We start from the raw sequence: 23,324 nt of genomic DNA, 5'->3' as shown, positions 1-23,324 counted from the left end.
CCAGCACGACTTCCTGCTATAAAGCTGTCAAATTTCAATAATAAACTGAAATACAGAAAAATGAGTTATGTCTTTTCCATGTTTGTTTCGGAACTAAAAAAAATGTATTTAACAAGCTTGTTAGCTCAAATAGTCTCCCATGCAATTACGAGGCACGCCCTATTGATCTTAACTATTGAGACTGGTCCATCACATGATCACACAACTACTGGGATCATTTGATTTCTATTCGAATTGGCGGCCATTTAATGTTTTAAAGTGTTTCGAATTGTCATTCGTTCCACGTGTGTCTTTCGTAAGTTGACCTATGATGACCTACCCATGCTTCGAAAGTCATTACGATAGTAAACGGCCATTTACGACATATTTATTCACTTTTTCTAACATTTAACGATGAGTCTCGATAATATAACAACATATGTCACATTTCCATGTAATTTTGCTAACTTTACACCTACTTTTCACTACTTTGTAATCAGTTTGTTTATCATTTCACGGTTTCATAGTGGTATAATCTGCTAATGTACAAGACTTTTCCAAAACATTTGCTCATTTTTTCTATATTTTTAACCGTGGTGTCGATATTACAATGACTTAGGTAAAATGTATTAGCAAAACCACCTGCTTTTCTAATGCTTTTCTTTTCGTTTTAGGATGTTTTAGAACATGCTACGGTAAGCTCATATGGCACTATTCTAATATACGAGACGTTCACTTGCATTTTATTCACTTTCCGTACTTTATAAATTTACGGTTAGATATTACAACAACTTAGTTCAAACATAAACGCTATTCTACCAACTTTGCACTCACTTTGTACAGCTTTGTACGCAATTTTAATAGCTGACATCCACTATAGCCGACCGCAAGAGGGAGTTGTGCATTGAAAATACGTGCAAATTTGTAAACATTCTATAAACTTAAATTATCAAAATAAACAGCACGACTTTCTACTATAAAGGTGTTACATTTCAATAATAAAAATACAAAAAAATGCGTTATGTCTTTTCCATGTTTGTTTCGGAACCAAAAAAGTGTATTTCACCAGCTTGTTAGTTCAAGTAGTCTCCCATGCAATTACTAGCCGCGCCCAAAAGATATCAACTTTTGTAACAGGCCCATCACATGATCACTCGACTAATGGAATCATTTGAATTTTTTCGAATTCGCGGCCATTTAATCTTTGGGAGTGTTTCGAATTGTCATTCGTTTCACGTGTGTCTCTCGTAAGTTGACCTCTGACCTATTTATGCTTCGAAAGTCAGTACGTTAGTAAACGGCCATTTACGACATAATATTTCACTTTTCCTAACATTTAACTATGGGTGTCGATAATATAACAACAGTCACATTTCAATGTAATTTTGCTATCTTTACAACTACTTTCCACTACTTTGTAATCAGTTTGTTTATCATTTCACGGATTCATAGTGGTATAATCTGCTAATATATGAGGCTTTTCCAACACATTTGCTCATTTGTTCTATATTTTTAACTGTGGGGTCGATATTACAATGACTTAGGTAAAATGTATTAGCAAACCCACCTACTTTTCTAATGCTTTTCCTATCGTTTTAGGATGTTTTAGAACATGCTACTGTAAGCTTATAGGGCACTATTCTAATATACGAGACGTTCACTTGCATTTTATTCACTTTCCGTACTTTATAATTTTACGGTTAGATATGACAACAACTTAGTTCAAACATACACGCTATTCTACCAACTTTGCACTCACTTTGTACAGCTTTGTACGCAATTTTAATAGCTGACATCCACTATAGCCGACCGCAAGAGGGAGTTGTGCATTGAAAATACGTGCAAATTTTTAAACATTCTATAAACTTAAATTATCAAAAAAACCAGCACGACTTTCTGCTATAAAGGAGTTATATTTCTATAATAAAAATTCAAAAAAAATACTTTATGTCTTTTCCATGTTTGTTTCGGAACCAAACAAATGTATTTCACCAGCTTGTTAGCTCAAGTAGTCTCCCATGCAATTATTAGCCGCGCCCGATAGATCTTAACTTTTGTGACAGGTCCATCACATGATCACTCGACTACTGGGATCATTTGATTTCTATTCGAATTGGCGGAAATTTAATGTTTGAAAGTGTTTCGAATTGTCATTCGTTTCACGTGTGTCTTTCGTAAGTTGACCTATGACCTATCCATGCTTCGAAAGTCAGTACGTTAGTAAACGGCCATTTACGACATATTAATTCACGTTTCCTAACATTTAACTATGGGTGTCGATAATATAACAACATAGGTCACATTTCCATGTAATTTTGCTAACTTTACAACTACTTTTCACTACTTTGTAATCAGTTTGTTTATCATTGCACGGTTTCATAGTGGTATAATCTGCTAATGTATAAGGCTTTTCCAACACATTTGCTCATTTTACTATATTTTTAACTGTGGGGTCGATATTACAATGACTTAGGTAAAATGTATTAGCAAACCCACCTACTTTTCTAATGCTTTTCCTATCTTTTGAGGATATTTTAGAACATGTTACAGTAAGCTCATTGGGCACTATTCTAATATACAAGACTTTCACTTGCATTTTATTCACTTTTCGTACTTTATAATTTCGCGGTTAGATATGACAACAACTTAGTTCAAACATACACGCTATTCTACAAACTTTGCAATCATTTTGTACAGCTTTGTACGCAATTTTAATAGCTGACATCCACTATAGCCGACCGCGAGAGGGAGTTGTGCATTGAAAATACGTGCAAATTTTAAAACATTATATAAACTTAAATTATCAAAATAACCAGCACGACTTCCTGCTATAAAGCTGTCAAATTTCAATAATAAACTGAAATACAGAAAAATGAGTTATGTCTTTTCCATGTTTGTTTCGGAACTAAAAAAAATGTATTTAACAAGCTTGTTAGCTCAAATAGTCTCCCATGCAATTACGAGGCACGCCCTATTGATCTTAACTATTGAGACTGGACCATCACTTGATCACACGACTACTGGGATCATTTGATTTCTATTCGAATTGGCGGCCATTTAATGTTTGAAAGTGTTTCGAATTGTCATTCGTTCCACGTGTGTCTTTCGTAAGTTGACCTATGATGACCTACCCATGCTTCGAAAGTCATTACGATAGTAAACGGCCATTTACGACATATTTATTCACTTTTTCTAACATTTAACGATGAGTCTCGATAATATAACAACATATGTCACATTTCCATGTAATTTTGCTAAATTTACAACTACTTTTCACTACTTTGTAATCAGTTTGTTTATCATTTCACGGTTTCATAGTGGTATAATCTGCTAATGTACAAGACTTTTCCAAAACATTTGCTCATTTTTTCTATATTTTTAACCGTGGTGTCGATATTACAATGACTTAGGTAAAATGTATTAGCAAAACCACCTGCTTTTCTAATGCTTTTCTTTTCGTTTTAGGATGTTTTAGAACATGCTACGGTAAGCTCATATGGCACTATTCTAATATACGAGACGTTCACTTGCATTTTATTCACTTTCCGTACTTTATAAATTTACGGTTAGATATTACAACAACTTAGTTCAAACATAAACGCTATTCTACCAACTTTGCACTCACTTTGTACAGCTTTGTACGCAATTTTAATAGCTGACATCCACTATAGCCGACCGCAAGAGGGAGTTGTGCATTGAAAATACGTGCAAATTTGTAAACATTCTATAAACTTAAATTATCAAAATAAACAGCACGACTTTCTACTATAAAGGTGTTACATTTCAATAATAAAAATACAAAAAAATGCGTTATGTCTTTTCCATGTTTGTTTCGGAACCAAAAAAGTGTATTTCACCAGCTTGTTAGTTCAAGTAGTCTCCCATGCAATTACTAGCCGCGCCCAAAAGATATCAACTTTTGTAACAGGCCCATCACATGATCACTCGACTAATGGAATCATTTGAATTTTTTCGAATTCGCGGCCATTTAATCTTTGGGAGTGTTTCGAATTGTCATTCGTTTCACGTGTGTCTCTCGTAAGTTGACCTCTGACCTATTTATGCTTCGAAAGTCAGTACGTTAGTAAACGGCCATTTACGACATAATATTTCACTTTTCCTAACATTTAACTATGGGTGTCGATAATATAACAACAGTCACATTTCAATGTAATTTTGCTATCTTTACAACTACTTTTCACTACTTTGTAATCAGTTTGTTTATCATTTCACGGTTTCATAGTGGTATAATCAGCTAATGTATAAGACTTTTCCAACACATTTGCCCATTTTACTATATTTTTAACCGTGTTGTCGATATTACAATGACTTAGGTAAAATGTATTAGCAAACCCACCTACTTTTCTAATGCTTTTCCTATCGTTTTAGGATGTTTTAGAACATGCTACTGTAAGCTCATAGGGCACTATTCTAATATACGAGACGTTCACTTGCATTTTATTCACTTTCCGTACTTTATAAATTTACGGTTAGATATGACAACAACTTAGTTCAAACATACACGCTGTTCTACCAACTTTGCACTCACTTTGTACAGCTTTGTACGCAATATTTATAGCTGACATCCTCTATAGCCGACCGCAAGAGGGAGTTGTGCATTGAAAATACGTGCAAATTTTTAAACATTCTATAAACTTAAATTATCAAAATAACCAGCACGACTTTCTGCTATAAAGGTGTTACATTTCAATAATAAAAATACAAAAAAATACTTTATGTCTTTTCCATGTTTGTTACGGATCCAGAAAAAATGTATTTCACCAGCTTGTTAGCTCAAGTAGTCTCCTGTGCAATTACTAGCCACGCCCCATAGATCTTAAATTTTGTGACAGGCCCATCACATGATCACTTGACTACTGGGATCATTTGAAATTTATTCGAAATGGCGGCCATTTAATGTTTGAAAGTGTTTGGAATTGTCATTCGTATCACGTGTGTCTTTCGTAAGATGACCTATGACCTATCCATGCTTCGAAAGTTAGTACGTCAGCAAACGGCCATTTACGATATATTAATTCACTTTTCCTAATATTTAACTATGAGTCTCAATAATATAACAACATAGGTCACATTTCCATGTAATTTTGCTAACTTTACAACTACTTTTCACTACTTTGTAATCAGTTTGTTTATCATTTCACGGTTTCATAGTGGAATAATCAGCTAATGTATGAGACTTTTCCAACACATTTGCCCATTTTACTATATTTTTAACCGTGTTGTCGATATTACAATGACTTAGGTAAAATGTATTGGCAAACCCACCTACTTTTCTAATGCTTTTCCTATCGTTTTAGAATGTTTTAGAACATGCTACGGTAAGCTCATAGGGCACTATTCTAATATACGAGACGTTCACTTGCATTTTATTCACTTTCCGTACTTTTTAATTTTACGGTTAGATATGACAACAACTTAGTTCAAACATACAAGCTATTCTACCAACTTTGCACTCACGTTGTACAGCTTTGTACGCAATTTTAAAAGCTGACATCCACTATAGCCGACCGCAAGAGGGAGTTGTGCATTGAAAATACGTGCAAATTTTTAAACATTCTATAAACTTAAATTATCAAAATAACCAGCACGACTTTCTGCTATAAAGGTGTTACATTTCAATAATAAAAATACAAAAAAAATACTTTATGTCTTTTCCATGTTTGTTACGGAACCAAAAAAAACGTATTTCACCAGCTTGTTAGCTCAAGTAGTCTCCCATGCAATTACTAGCCACGCCCGATAGATCTTAACTTTTGTAACAGGCACATCACATGATCACTCGACTACTGGGATCATTTGAATTTTTTCGAATTGGCGGCCATTTAATCTGTGGAAGTGTTTCGAATTGTCATTCGTATCACGTGTGTCTCTCGTACGTTGACCTATGACCTATCCATGCTTTGAAAGTCAGTACGTTAGTAAACGGCCATTTACGACATATTAATTCACTTTTTCTAATATTTATCTATGGGTCTCAATAATATAACAGTATAGGTCACATTTCCATGTAATTTTGCTAACTTTACAACTACTTCTCACTACTTCTTAAGCAGTTTGTTTATCATTTCACGTATTCATAGTGGTATAATCTGCTAATATATGAAGCTTTTCCAACACATTTGTTCATTTTACTATATTTTTAACTGTGGGGTTGATATTACAATGACTTAGGTAAAATGTATTAGCAAGCCCACCTACTTTTCTAATGCTTTTCCGATCTGTTGAGGATGTTTTAGAACATGTTACGGTAAGCTCATTGGGCACTATTCTAAAATACAAGACTTTCACTTGCATTTTATTCACTTTTCGTACTTTATAATTTCGCGGTTAGATATGACAACAACTTAGTTCAAACATACACGTTATTCTACAAACTTTGCACTCATTTTGTACAGCTTTGTACGCAATTTTAATAGCTGACATCCACTATAGCTGACCGCGAGAGGGAGTTGTGCGTTGAAAATACGTGCAACTTTTAAAACATTACATAAACTTAAATTATCAAAATAACCAGCACGACTTTCTGCTATAAAGGTGTTATATTTCAATAATAAAAATACAAAAAAATACTTTATGTCTTTTCCATGTTTGTTTCGGAACCAAAAAAAAAATGTATTTAACAAGCTTGTTAGCTCAAGTAGTCTCCCATGCAATAACGAGGCACGTCCTATTGATCTTAACTTTTGTGACATGTCCATGAACCAAAAAAAAATGTATTTCACCAGCTTGTTAGCTCAAGTAGTCTCCTGTGCAATTACTAGCCACGCCCCATAGATCTTAAATTTTGTGACACGCCCATCACATGATCACTTGACTACTGGGATGATTTGAATTTTATTCGAATTGGCGGCCATTTAATTTTTGGAAGTGTTTCGAATTGTCATTCGTTTCACGTGTGTCTTTCGTAAGTTGACCTCTGACCTATCTATGCTTCGAAAGTCAGTTCGTTAGTAAACGGCCATTTACGACATATTAATTCACTTTTCCTAACATTTAACTATGGGTGTCGATAATATAACAACATAGCTCACATTTCCATGTAATTTTGCTAACTTTACAACTACTTTTCACTACTTTGTAATCAGTTTGTTTATCATTTCATGGTTTCATAGTGGTATAATCTGCTAATGTATAAGACATTTCCAACGCATTTGCTCATTCTTTCTATATTTTTAACTGTGCGGTCGATATTACAATGACTTAGGAAAAATGTATTAGCAAAACCACCTACTTTTCTAATGTTTTTCCTATCGTTTTAGCATGTTTTAGAACATGCTACGTTAAGCTCACAGGGTACTATTCTAATATACGAGACGTTCACTTGCATTTTATTCACTTTCCGTACTTTATAATTTTTCGGTTAGATGTGACAACAACTTAGTTCAAACATACACGCTATTCTACCAACTTTGCACTCACTTTGTACAGCTTTGTACGCAATTTTAATAGCTGACATCAACTATAGCCGACCGCAAGAGGGAGTTGTGCATTGAAAATACGTGCAAATTTTTAAACATTCTATAAACTTAAATTGTCAAAAAAACCAGCACGACTTTCTACTATAAAGGTGTTATATTTCAATAATAAAAATACAAAAAAATGCGTTATGTCTTTTCCATGTTTGTTTCGGAACCAAATAAATGTATGTCACCAGCTTGTTAGCTCAAGTAGTCTCCCATACAATTACTAGCCACGCCCGATAGATCCTAACTTTTGTAACAGGCACATCACATGATCACTCGACTACTGAAATCATTTGAATTTTTTCGAATTGGCGGCCATTTAATCTGTGGAAGTGTTTCGAATTGTAATTCGTATCACGTGTGTCTCTCGTAAGTTGACCTATGACCTATCTATGCTTCGAAAGTCAGTACGTTAGTAAACGGCCATTTACGACATATTAATTCACTTTTCCTAACATTTAACTATGGGTGTCGATAATATAACAACATAGGTCACATTTCCATGTAATTTTGCTAACTTTACATCTACTTTTCACTACTTTGTAATCAGTTTGTTTATTATTTCGCGGTTTCATAGTGGTATAATCTGCTAAATATAAAACTTTCCCAACACCTTTGCTCATTTTTTCTATATTTTTAACCGTGTTGTCGATATTACAATGACTTAGGTAAAATGTATTAGCAAAACCACGTACTTTTCTAATGCTTTTCCTATCGTTTTAGGATGTTTTAGAACATGCTACGGTAAGCTCATAGGGCACTATTCTAATATACGAGACGTTCACTTGCATTTTATTCACTTTCCGTACTTTATAATATTACGGTTAGATATGACAACAACTTAGTTCAAACATACACGCTATTCTACCAACTTTGCACTCACTTTGCACAGCTTTGTACGCAATTTTAATAGCTGACATCCACTATAGCCGACCGCAAGAGGGAGTTGTGCATTGAAAATACGTGCAAATTTTTAAACATTCTATAAACTTAAATTGTCAAAATAACCAGCACGATTTTCTGCTATAAAGTTGTTACATTTCAATAATAAAAATACAAACAAATACTTTATGTCTTTTCCATGTTTGTTACGGAACCAAACAAAATGTATTTCACCAGCTTGTTAGCTCAAGTAGTCTCCTGTGCAATTACTATCCACGCCCCATAGATCTTAAATTTTGTGACAGGCCCATCACATGATCACTTGACTACTGGGATCATTTGAATTTTATTCGAATTGCCGGCCATTTAATCTTTGGAAGTGTTTCGAATTGTTATTCGTTTCACGTGTGTCTTTCGTAAGTTGACCTCTGACCTATCTATGCTTCGAGGGTCAGTACGTCAGTAAACGGCCATTTACGACATATTAATTCACTTTTCCTAACATTTAACTATGGGTGTCGATAATATAAGAACATAGGTCACATTTCCATGTAATTTTCTAACTTTACAACTACTTTTCACTACTTTGTAAGCAGTTTGTTTATCATTTTATGGTTTCATCGTGGTATAATCTGCTAAATATAAGACTTTTCCAACACCTTTGCTCATTTTTTCTATATTTTTAACCGTGTTGTCGATATTACACTGACTTTGGTCAAATGTATTAGCAAAACCACCTACTTTTCTAATGCGTTTCCTATCGTTTTAGGATGTTTTAGAACATGCTACGGTAAGCTCATATGGCACTATTCTAATATACGAGATGTTCACTTGCATTTTATTCACTTTCCGTACTTTATAATTTTACGCTTAGATATGACAACAACTTAGTTCAAACATACACGCTATTCTACCAACTTTGCACTCACTTTGTACAGCTTTGTACGCAATTTTAATAGCTGACATCCACTATAGCCGACCGCAAGAGGGAGTTGCTCTGCATTGAAAATACGTGCAAATTTTTAAACATTCTATAAACTTAAATTATCAAAATAACCAGCACGACTTTCTGCTATAAAGGTGTTACATTTCAATAATAAAAATACAAAAAAATACTTTGTGTCTTTTCCATGTTTGTTTCGGAACCAAACAAAAAATGTATTTCAGCAGCTTGTTAGCTCAAGTAGTCTCCTGTGCAATTACTATCCACGCCCCATAGATCTTAAATTTTGTGACAGGCCCATCACATGATCACTTGACTTCTGGGATCATTTGAATTTTATTCGAATTGGCGGCCATTTAATCTTTGGAAGTGTTTCGAATTGTCATTCGTTTCACGTGTGTCTTTCGTAAGTTGACCTCTGACCTATCTATGCTTCGAAAGTCAGTACGTTAGTAAACGGCCATTTACGACATATTAATTCACTTTTCATAACATTTAACTATGGGTATCGATAATATAACAACATAGGTCACATTTCCATGTAATTTTGCTAACTTTACAACTACTTTTCACTACTTTGTAATCAGTTTGTTTATCATTTCATGGTTTCATAGTGGTATAATCTGCTAATGTATAAGACTTTTCCAACAACTTGGCTCTTTTTTTCTATATTTTTAACCGTGTTGTCGATATTACAATGACCTAGGTAAAATGTATTAGCAAAACCACCTACTTTTCTAATGTTTTTCCTATCGTTTTAGGATGTTTTAGAACATGCTACGGTAAGCTCATAGGATACTATTCTAATATACGAGACGTTCACTTGCATTTTATTCACTTTCCGTACTTTATAATTTTACGGTTAGATATGACAACAACTTTATTCAAACATACACGCTATTCTACCAACTTTGCACTCACTTTGTACAGCTTTGTACGCAATTTTAATAGCTGACATCCACTATAGCCGACCGCAAGAGGGAGTTGTGCATTGAAAATACGTGCAAATTTTTAAACATTCTATAAACTTAAATTGTCAAAATAAGCAGCACGACTTTCTACTATAAAGGTGTTATATTTCAATAATAAACACACAAAAAATGCGTTATGTCTTTTCCATGTTTGTTTCGGAACCAAAAAAATGTACTTCACCAGCTTGTTAGCTCAAGTAGTCTCCCATGCAATTACTAGCCACGCCCGATAGATCTTAACTTTTGTAACAGGCACATCACATGATCACTCGACTACTGGAATCATTTGAATTTTTTAGAATTGGCGGCCATTTAATCTGTGGAAGTGTTTCGAATTGTCATTCGTTTCACCTGTGTCTTTCGTAAGTTGACCTCTGACCTATCTATGCTTCGAAAGTCAGTACGTTAGTAAACGGCCATTTACGACATATTAATTCACTTTTCCTAACATTTAACTATGGGTGTCGATAATATAACAACATAGGTAACATTTCCATGTAATTTTGCTAACTTTACAACTACTTTTCACTACTTTGTAATCAGTTTGTTTATCATTTCACGGTTTCATAGTGGTATAATCTGCTAAATATAAGACTTTTCCAACATCTTTGCTCATTTTTTCTATATTTTTAACCGTGTTGTCGATATTACACTGACTTAGGTCAAATGTATTAGCAAAACCACCTACTTTTCTAATGCTTTTCCTATCGTTTTAGGATGTTTTAGAACATGCTACGGTAAGCTCATAGGGCACTATTCTAATATACGAGACGTTCACTTGCATTTTATTCACTTTCCGTACTTTATAATTTTACGGTTAGATATGACAACAACTTAGTTCAAACATACACGCTATTCTACCAACTTTGCACTCACTTTGTACAGCTTTGTACGCAATTTTAATAGCTGACATCCACTATAGCCGACCGCAAGAGGGAGTTGTGCATTGAAAATACGTGCAAATTTTTAAACATTCTATAAACTTAAATTGTCAAAATAACCAGCACGACTTTCTACTATAAAGGTGTTATATTTCAATAATAAACATACAAAAAAATGCGTTATGTCTTTTCCATGTTTGTTTCGGAACCAAAAAAATGTATTTCACCAGCTTGTTAGCTCAAGAAGTCTCCCATGCAATTACTAGCCACGCCCGCTAGATCTTAACTTTTGTAACAGGCACTTCACATGAACACTCGACTACTGGAATCATATGAATTTTTTTCGAATTGGCGGCCATTTAATCTGTGGAAGTGTTTCGAATTGTCATTCGTTTCACGTGTGTCTTTCGTAAGTTGACCTCTGACCTATATATGCTTCGAAAGTCAGTACGTTAGTAAACGGCCATTTACGACATATTAATTCACTTTTCCTAACATTTAACTATGGGTGTCGATAATATAACAACATAGGTAACATTTCCATGTAATTTTGCTAACTTTACAACTACTTTTCACTACTTTGTAATCAGTTTGTTTATCATTTCACGGTTTCATAGTGGTATAATCTGCTAAATATAAGACTTTTCCAACATCTTTGCTCATTTTTTCTATATTTTTAACCGTGTTGTCGATATTACACTGACTTAGGTAAAATGTATTAGCAAACCCACCTACTTTTCTAATGCTTTTCCTATCTGTTGAGGATGTTTTAAAACATGTTACGGTAAGATCATTGGGCACTATTCTAATATACAAGACTTTCACTTGCATTTTATTCACTTTTCGTACTTTATAATTTCGCGGTTAGATATGACAACAACTTAGTTCAAACATACACGCTATTCTACCAACTTTGCACTCACTTTGTACAGCTTTGTACGCAATTTTAATAGCTGACATCCACTATAGCCGACCGCAAGAGGGAGTTGTGCATTGAAAATACGTGCAAATTTTTAAACATTCTATAAACTTAAATTGTCAAAATAACCAGCACGACTTTTTACTATAAAGGTGTTATATTTCAATAATAAACATACAAAAAAATGCGTTATGTCTTTTCCATGTTTGTTTCGGAACCAAAAAAATGCATTTCACCAGCTTGTTAGCTCAAGAAGTCTCCCATGCAATTACTAGCCACGCCCGCTAGATCTTAACTTTTGTAACAGGCACTTCACATGATCACTCGACTACTGGAATCATTTGATTTTTTTCGAATTGGCGGCCATTTAATCTGTGGAAGTGTTTCGAATTGTCATTCGTTTCACGTGTGTCTTTCGTAAGTTGACCTCTGACCTATCTATGCTTCGAAAGTCAGTACGTTAGTAAACGGCCATTTACGACATATTAATTCACTTTTCCTAACATTTAACTATGGGTGTCGATAATATAACAACATAGGTAACATTTCCATGTAATTTTGCTAACTTTACAACTACTTTTCACTACTTTGTAAGCAGTTTGTTTATCATTTCACGGTTTCATAGTGGTATAATCTGCTAAATATAAGACTTTTCCAACATATTTGCTCATTTTTTCTATATTTTTAACCGTGTTGTCGATATTACACTGACTTAGGTAAAATGTATTAGCAAACCCACCTACTTTTCTAATGCTTTTCCTATCTGTTGAGGATGTTTTAAAACATGTTACGGTAAGCTCATTGGGCACTATTCTAATATACAAGACTTTCACTTGCATTTTATTCACTTTTCGTACTTTATAATTTCGCGGTTAGATATGACAACAACTTAGTTCAAACATACACGCTATTCTAATAACTTTGCACTCATTTTGTACAGCTTTGTACGCAATTTTAATAGCTGACATCCACTATAGCCGACCGCGAGAGGGAGTTGTGCATTGAAAATACGTGCAACTTTTAAAACATTATATAAACTTAAATTATCAAAATAACCAGCACGACTTTCTGCTATAAAGGTGTCAAATTTCAATAATAAACTGAAATACAAAAAAATGAGTGATGTCTTTTGCATGTTTGTTTCGGAACCAAAAAAATGTATTTAACAAGCTTGTTAGCTCAAGTAGTCTCCCATGCAATTACGAGGCACACCCTATTGATCTTAATTATTGAGACTGGTCCATCACATGATCACACGACTACTGGGATCATTTGATTTCTATTCGAATTGGCGGCCATTTAATGTTTGAAAGTGTTTCGAATTGTCATTCGTTCCACGTGTGTCTTTCGTAAGATGACCTATGACCTACCCATGCTTCGAAAGTCATTACGATAGTAAACGGCCATTTACAACATATTTATTCACTTTTTCTAACATTTAACGACGAGTCTCGATAATATAACAACATATGTCACATTTCCATGTAATTTTGCTAACTTTACAACTACTTTTCACTACTTTGTAATCAGTTTGTTTATCATTTCACGGTTTCATAGTGGTATAATCTGCTAATGTATAAGACTTTTCCAACACATTTGCTCATTTTTTCTATATTTTTAACTGTGGGGTCGATATTACAATGACTTAGGTAAAATGTATTAGCAAACCCACCTACTTTTCTAATACTTTTCCTATCGTTTTAGGATGTTTTAGAACATGCTACGGTAAGCTCATAGGGCACTATTCTAATATACGAGACGTGCACTTGCATTTCATTCACTTTCCGTACTTTATAATTTTACGGTTAGATATGACAACAACTTTATTCAAACATACACGCTATTCTACCAACTTTGCACTCACTTTGTACAGCTTTGTACGAAATTGTAATAGCTGACATCCACTATAGCCGACCGCAAGAGGGAGTTGTGCATTGAAAATACGTGCAAATTTTTAAACATTCTATAAACTTAAATTATCAAAAAAAAGAAGCACGACTTTCTGCTATAAAGGAGTTACATTCAATAATAAAAATACAAAAAAAATACTTTATGTCTTTTCCATGTTTGTTTCGGAATCAAAAAAATGTATTTCACCAGCTTGTTAGCTCAAGTAGTCTCCCATGCAATTACTAGCCGCGCCCGATAGATCTTAACTTTTGTGACAGGTGCATCACATGATCACTCGACTACTGGGATCATTTGATTTCTATTCGAATTGGCGGCCATTTAATGTTTGAAAGTGTTTCGAATTGTCATTCGTTTCACGTGTGTCTTTCGTAAGTTGACCTATGACCTATCCATGCTTCGAAAGTCAGTACGTTAGTAGACGGCCATTTACGACATATTAATTCACGTTTCCTAACATTTAACTATGGGTCTCAATAATATAACAGCATAGGTCACATTTCCATGTAATTTTGCTAACTTTACAACTACTTTTCACTACTTTGTAAGCAGTTTGTTTATCATTTCACGTATCTATAGTGGTATAATCTGGTAATATATGATGCTTTTCCAACACATTTGCTCATTTTACTATATTTTTAACTGTGGGGTCGATATTACAATGACCTAGATAAAATGTATTAGCAAACCCACCTACTTTTCTAATGCTTTTCCTATCTTTTGAGGATGTTTTAGAACATGTTACGGTAAGCTCATTGGGCACTATTCTAATATACAAGACTTTCACTTGCATTTTATTCACATTTCGTACTTTATAATTTCGCGGTTAGATATGACAACAACTTAGTTCAAACATACACGCCATTCTACAAACTTTGCACTCATTTTGTACAGCTTTGTACGCAATTTTAAAAGCTGACATCCACTATAGCCGACCGCGAGAGGGAGTTGTGCATTGAAAATACGTGCAAATTTTAAAACATTATATAAACTTAAATTATCAAAATAACCAGCACGACTTTCTACTATAAAGGTGTTACATTTCAATAATAAAAATACAAAAAAATACTTTATGTCTTTTCCATGTTTGTTTCGGAACCAAAAAAAATGTATTTAACAAGCTGGTTAGCTCAAGTAGTCTCCCATGCAATTACGAGGCCCGCCCTATTGATCTTAACTTTTGTGATTGGTCCATCAAATGATCACTCGACTACTGGGATCATTTGAATTTTATTCGAATTGGCGGCCATTTAATCTTTGGAAGTGTTTCGAATTGTCATTCGTTTCACGTGTGTCTTTCGTTAGTTGACCTCTGACCTATATATGCTTCGAAAGTCAGAACGTTAGTAAACGGCCATTTACGACATATTAATTCACTTTTCCTAACATTTAACTATGGGTGTCGATAATATAACAACATAGGTCACATTTCAATGTAATTTTGCTAACTTTACAACTACTTTCCACTACTTTGTAATCAGTTTGTTTATCATTTCATGGATTCATAGTGGTATAATCTGCTAATATATGAGGCTTTTCCAACACATTTGCTCATTTTTTCTATATTTTTAACTGTGGGGTCGATATTACAATGACTTAGGAAAAATGTATTAGCAAACCACCTACTTTTCTAATGCTTTTCCTATCGTTTTAGGATATTTTAGAACATGCTACGGTAAGCTCATAGGGCACTATACTAATATACGAGACGTTCACTTGCATTTTATTCACTTTCCGTACTTTATAATTTTAAGGCTAGATATGACAACAACTTAGTTCAAACATACACGCTATTCTACCAACTTTGCACTCACTTTGTACAGCTTTGTACGCAATTTCATTAGCTGACATCCACTATAGCCGACAGCAAGAGGGAGTTGTGCATTGAAAATACGTGCAAATTTTTAAACATTCTATAAACTTAAATTATCAAAATAACCAGCACGACTTTCTACTATAAAGGTGTTGCATTTCAATAATAAAAATACACAAAAATGAGTTATGTCTTTTCCATGTTTGTTTCGGAACCAAAAAAAAATGTATTTCACCAGCTTGTTAGCTCAAGTCTTCTTCTGTGCAATTACTTGCCACGCCCCATAGATCTTAAATTTTGTGATAGGCCCATCACATGATCACTCGACTACTGGGATCATTTGAATTTTATTCGAATTGACGTCCATTTAATGTTTGAAAGTGTTTCGAATTGTCATACGTATCACGTGTGTCTTTCGTAAGTTGACCTATGACCTATCCATGCTTCGAAAGACAGTACGTCAGTAAACGGCCATTTACGACATATTAATTCACTTTTCCTAATATTTAACTATGGGTGTCGATAATATAACAACATAGGTCACATTTCAATGTAATTTTGCTAACTTTACAACTACTTTTCACTACTTTGTAATCAGTTTGTTTATCATTTCACGGTTTCATAGAGGTATAATCTGCTAATGTATAAGACTTTTCCAACTCCTTTGCTCATTTTTTCTATATTTTTAACCGTGTTGTCGATATTACAATGACTTAGGTAAAATGTATTAGCAAAACCACCTACTTTTCTAATGCTTTTCCTATCGTTTTAGGATGTTTTAGAACATGCTACAGTAAGCTCATAGGGCACTATTCTAATATACGAGACGTTCACTTGCATTTTATTCACTTTCCGTTCTTTATAATTTTACGGTTAGATATGACAACAACTTAGTTCAAACATACACGCTATTCTACCAACTTTGCACTCACTTTGTATTGCTTTGTACGCAATTTTTATAGCTGACATCCACTACAGCCGACCGCAAGAGGGAGTTGTGCATTGAAAATACGTGCAAATATTTAAACATTCTATAAACTTAAATTATCAAAATAACCAGCACGACTTTCTGCTATAAAGGTGTTACATTTCAATAATAAAAATACAAAAAAATACTTTATGTCTTTTCCATGTTTGTTTTGGAACCAAGAAAAATGTATTTAACAAGCTTGTTAGCTCAAGCAGTCTCCCATGCAATTACGAGGCACGCCCTATTGATCTTAACTTTTGTGACATGTCTATCACATGATCACTCGACTACTGGGATTATTTGAATTTTATTCGAATTGGCGGCCATTTAATCTTTGGAAGTGTTTCGAATTGTCATTCGTTTCACGTGTGTCTTTCGTAAGTTGACCTCTGACCTATCTATGCTTCGAAAGTCAGTACGTTAGTAAACGGCCATTTACGACATATTAATTCACTTTTCCTAACATTTAACTATGGGTGTCAATAATATAACAACATAGGTCACATTTCCATGTAATTTTGCTAACTTTACAACTACTTTTCACTACTTTGTAATCAGTTTGTTTATCATTTCACGGTTTCATAGTGGTATAATCTGCTAATGTATAAGACTTTTCCAACACCTTTGCTCATTTTTTCTATATTTTTAACCGTGTTGTCGATATTACAATGACTTAGGTAAAATGTATTAGCAAAACTACCTACTTTTCTAATGCTTTTCCTATCGTTTTAGGATGTTTTAGAACATGCTACAGTAAGCTCATAGGGCACTATTCTAATATACGAGACGTTCACTTGCATTTTATTCACTTTCCGTACTTTATAATTTTACGGTTAGATATGACAACAACTTAGTTCAAACATACACGCTATTTTACCAACTTTGCACTCACTTTGTACAGCTTTGTACGCAATTGTAATAGCTGACATCCACTATAGCCGACCGCAAGAGGGAGTTGTGCATTGAAAATACGTGCAAATATTTAAACATTCTATAAACTTAAATTATCAAAATAACCAGCACGACTTTCTGCTATAAACGTGTTACATTTCAATAATAAAAATACAAAAAAATACTTTATGTCTTTTCCATGTTTGTTTTGGAACCCAAAAAAATGTATTTAACAAGCTTGTTAGCTCAAGCAGTCTCCCATGCAATTACGAGGCACGCCCTATTGATCTTAACTTTTGTGACATGTCCATCACATGATCACTCGACTACTGGGATCATTTGAATTTTATTCGAATTGGCGGCCATTTAACCTTTGGAAGTGTTTCGAATTGTCATTCGCTTCACGTGTGTCTTTCGTAAGTTGACCTCTGACCTATCTATGCTTCGGAAGTCAGTACGTTAGTAAACGGTCATTTACGACATATTAATTCACTTTTCCTAACATTTAACTATGGGTGTCAATAATATAACAACATAGGTCACATTTCTAAGTAATTTTGCTAACTTTACAACTACTTTTCACTACTTTGTAATCAGTTTGTTTATCATTTCACGGTTTCATAGTGGTATAATCTGCTAATGTATAAGACTTTTCCAACACCTTTGCTCATTTTTTCTATATTTTTAACCGTGTTGTCGATATTACAATGACTTAGGTAAAATGTATTAGCAAAACCACCTACTTTTCTAATGCTTTTCCTATCGTTTTAGGATGTTTTAGAACATGCTACAGTAAGCTCATAGGGCACTATTCTAATATACGAGACGTTCACTTGCATTTTATTCACTTTCCGTACTTCATAATTTTACGGTTAGATATGACAACAACTTAGTTCAAACATACACGCTATTCTACCAACTTTGCACTCACTTTGTACAGCTTTGTACGCAATTTTTATAGCTGACATCCACTATAGCCGACCGCAAGAGAGAGTTGTGCATTGAAAATACGTGCAAATATTTAAACATTCTATAAACTTAAATTATCAAAATAACCAGCACGACTTTCTGCTATAAATGTGTTACATTTCAATAATAAAAATACAAAAAAATACTTTATGTCTTTTCCATGTTTGTTTTGGAACATAAAAAAAATGTATTTAACAAGCTTGTTAGCTCAAGCAGTCTCCCATGCAATTACGAGGCACGCCCTATTGATCTTAACTTTTGTGACATGTCCATCACATGATCACTCGACTACTGGGATCATTTGAATTTTATTCGAATTGGCGGCCATTTAATCTTTGGAAGTGTTTCGAATTGTCATTCGTTTCACGTGTGTCTTTCGTAAGTTGACCTCTGACCTATCTATGCTTCGAAAGTCAGTACGTTAGTAAACGGCCATTTACGACATATTAATTCACTTTTCCTAACATTTAACTATGGGTGTCAATAATATAACAACATAGGTAACATTTCTAAGTAATTTTGCTAACTTTACAACTACTTTTCACTACTTTGTAATCAGTTTGTTTATCATTTCACGGTTTCATAGTGGTATAATCTGCTAATGTATAAGACTTTTCCATCACCTTTGCTCATTTTTTCTATATTTTTAACCGTGTTGTCGATATTACAATGACTTAGGTAAAATGTATTAGCAAAACCACCTACTTTTCTAATGCTTTTCCTTTCGTTTTAGGATGTTTTAGAACATGCTACGGTAAGCTCATAGGGCACTATTCTAATATACGAGACGTTCACTTGCATTTTATTCACTTTCCGTACTTTATAATTTTACGGTTAGATATGACAACAACTTAGTTCAAACATACACGCTATTCTACCAACTTTGCACTCACTTTGTATTGCTTTGTACGCAATTTTTATAGCTGACATCCACTACAGCCGACCGCAAGAGGGAGTTGTGCATTGAAAATACGTGCAAATATTTAAACATTCTATAAACTTAAATTATCAAAATAACCAGCACGACTTTCTGCTATAAAGGTGTTACATTTCAATAATAAAAATACAAAAAAATACTTTATGTCTTTTCCATGTTTGTTTTGGAACCAAGAAAAATGTATTTAACAAGCTTGTTAGCTCAATCAGTCTCCCATGCAATTACGAGGCACGCCCTATTGATCTTAACTTTTGTGACATGTCCATCACATGATCACTCGACTACTGGGATTATTTGAATTTTATTCGAATTGGCGGCCATTTAATCTTTGGAAGTGTTTCGAATTGTCATTCGTTTCACGTGTGTCTTTCGTAAGTTGACCTCTGACCTATCTATGCTTCGAAAGTCAGTACGTTAGTAAACGGCCATTTACGACATATTAATTCACTTTTCCTAACATTTAACTATGGGTGTCAATAATATAACAACATAGGTCACATTTCTAAGTAATTTTGCTAACTTTACAACTACCTTTCACTACTTTGTAATCAGTTTGTTTATCATTTCACGGTTTCATAGTGGTATAATCTGCAAATTTATAAGACTTTTCCAACACCTTTGCTCATTTTTTCTATATTTTTAACCGTGTTGTCGATATTACAATGACTTAGGTAAAATGTATTAGCAAAACTACCTACTTTTCTAATGCTTTTCCTATCGTTTTAGGATGTTTTAGAACATGCTACAGTAAGCTCATAGGGCACTATTCTAATATACGAGACGTTCACTTGCATTTTATTCACTTTCCGTACTTTATAATTTTACGGTTAGATATGACAACAACTTAGTTCAAACATACACGCTATTTTACCAACTTTGCACTCACTTTGTACAGCTTTGTACGCAATTTTAATAGCTGACATCCACTATAGCCGACCGCAAGAGGGAGTTGTGCATTGAAAATACGTGCAAATATTTAAACATTCTATAAACTTAAATTATCAAAATAACCAGCACGACTTTCTGCTATAAACGTGTTACATTTCAATAATAAAAATACAAAAAAATACTTTATGTCTTTTCCATGTTTGTTTTGGAACCCAAAAAAATGTATTTAACAAGCTTGTTAGCTCAAGCAGTCTCCCATGCAATTACGAGGCACGCCCTATTGATCTTAACTTTTGTGACATGTCCATCACATGATCACTCGACTACTGGGATCATTTGAATTTTATTCGAATTGGCGGCCATTTAACCTTTGGAAGTGTTTCGAATTGTCATTCGCTTCACGTGTGTCTTTCGTAAGTTGACCTCTGACCTATCTATGCTTCGGAAGTCAGTACGTTAGTAAACGGTCATTTACGACATATTAATTCACTTTTCCTAACATTTAACTATGGGTGTCAATAATATAACAACATAGGTCACATTTCTAAGTAATTTTGCTAACTTTACAACTACTTTTCACTACTTTGTAATCAGTTTGTTTATCATTTCACGGTTTCATAGTGGTATAATCTGCTAATGTATAAGACTTTTCCAACACCTTTGCTCATTTTTTCTATATTTTTAACCGTGTTGTCGATATTACAATGACTTAGGTAAAATGTATTAGCAAAACCACCTACTTTTCTAATGCTTTTCCTATCGTTTTAGGATGTTTTAGAACATGCTACAGTAAGCTCATAGGGCACTATTCTAATATACGAGACGTTCACTTGCATTTTATTCACTTTCCGTACTTCATAATTTTACGGTTAGATATGACAACAACTTAGTTCAAACATACACGCTATTCTACCAACTTTGCACTCACTTTGTACAGCTTTGTACGCATTTTTTATAGCTGACATCCACTATAGCCGACCGCAAGAGGGAGTTGTGCATTGAAAATACGTGCAAATATTTAAACATTCTATAAACTTAAATTATCAAAATAACCAGCACGACTTTCTGCTAGAAAGGTGTTACATTTCAATAATAAAAATACAAAAAAATAATTTATGTCTTTTCCATGTTTGTTTTGGAACCAAACAAATGTATTTAACAAGCTTGTTAGCTCAAGTAGTCTCCCATGCAATTACGAGGCACGCCCTATTGATCTTAACTTTTGTGACATGTCCATCACATGATCACTCGACTACTGGGATCATTTGAATTTTCTTCGAATTGGCGGCCATTTAATCTTTGGAAGTGTTTCGAATTGTCATTCGTTTCACGTGTGTCTTTCGTAAGTTGACCTCTGACCTATCTATGCTTCGAAAGTCAGTACGTTAGTAAACGGCCATTTACGACATATTAATTCACTTTTCCTAACATTTAACTATGGGTGTCAATAATATAACAACATAGGTCACATTTCTAAGTAATTTTGCTAACTTTACAACTACTTTTCACTACTTTGTAATCAGTTTGTTTATCATTTCACGGTTTCATAGTGGTATAATCTGCTAATGTATAAGACTTTTCCAACACCTTTGCTCATTTTTTCTATATTTTTAACCGTGTTGTCGATATTACAATGACTTAGGTAAAATGTATTAGCAAACCCACCTACTTTTCTAATGCTTTTCCTATCGTTTTAGGATGTTTTAGAACATGCTACAGTAAGCTCATAGGGCACTATTCTAATATACGAGACGTTCACTTGCATTTTATTCACTTTCCGTACTTCATAATTTTACGGTTAGATATGACAACAACTTAGTTCAAACATACACGCTATTCTACCAACTTTGCACTCACTTTGTACAGCTTTGTACGCAATTTTTATAGCTGACATCCACTATAGCCGACCGCAAGAGGGAGTTGTGCATTGAAAATACGTGCAAATATTTAAACATTCTATAAACTTAAATTATCAAAATAACCAGCACGACTTTCTGCTAGAAAGGTGTTACATTTCAATAATAAAAATACAAAAAAATAATTTATGTCTTTTCCATGTTTGTTTTGGAACCAAACAAATGTATTTAACAAGCTTGTTAGCTCAAGTAGTCTCCCATGCAATTACGAGGCACGCCCTATTGATCTTAACTTTTGTGACATGTCCATCACATGATCACTCGACTACTGGGATCATTTGAATTTTCTTCGAATTGGCGGCCATTTAATCTTTGGAAGTGTTTCGAATTGTCATTCGTTTCACGTGTGTCTTTCGTAAGTTGACCTCTGACCTATCTATGCTTCGAAAGTCAGTACGTTAGTAAACGGCCATTTACGACATATTAATTCACTTTTCCTAACATTTAACTATGGGTGTCAATAATATAACAACATAGGTCACATTTCTAAGTAATTTTGCTAACTTTACAACTACCTTTCACTACTTTGTAATCAGTTTGTTTATCATTTCACGGTTTCATAGTGGTATAATCTGCTAATTTATAAGACTTTTCCAACACCTTTGCTCATTTTTTCTATATTTTTAACCGTGTTGTCGATATTACAATGACTTAGGTAAAATGTATTAGCAAAACTACCTACTTTTCTAATGCTTTTCCTATCGTTTTAGGATGTTTTAGAACATGCTACAGTAAGCTCATAGGGCACTATTCTAATATACGAGACGTTCACTTGCATTTTATTCACTTTCCGTACTTTATAATTTTACGGTTAGATATGACAACAACTTAGTTCAAACATACACGCTATTTTACCAACTTTGCACTCACTTTGTACAGCTTTGTACGCAGCTTTAATAGCTGACATCCACTATAGCCGACCGCAAGAGGGAGTTGTGCATTGAAAATACGTGCAAATATTTAAACATTCTAT

The sequence above is a fragment of the Saccoglossus kowalevskii genome, chromosome 2, assembly GCF_978046115.1.
Source record: "Saccoglossus kowalevskii chromosome 2, keSacKowa6.1, whole genome shotgun sequence".
Classification (NCBI taxonomy): domain Eukaryota; kingdom Metazoa; phylum Hemichordata; class Enteropneusta; family Harrimaniidae; genus Saccoglossus; species Saccoglossus kowalevskii.
The sequence above is the reverse complement of the archived record's forward strand: the minus strand, read 5'-3'. Positions refer to the sequence as shown.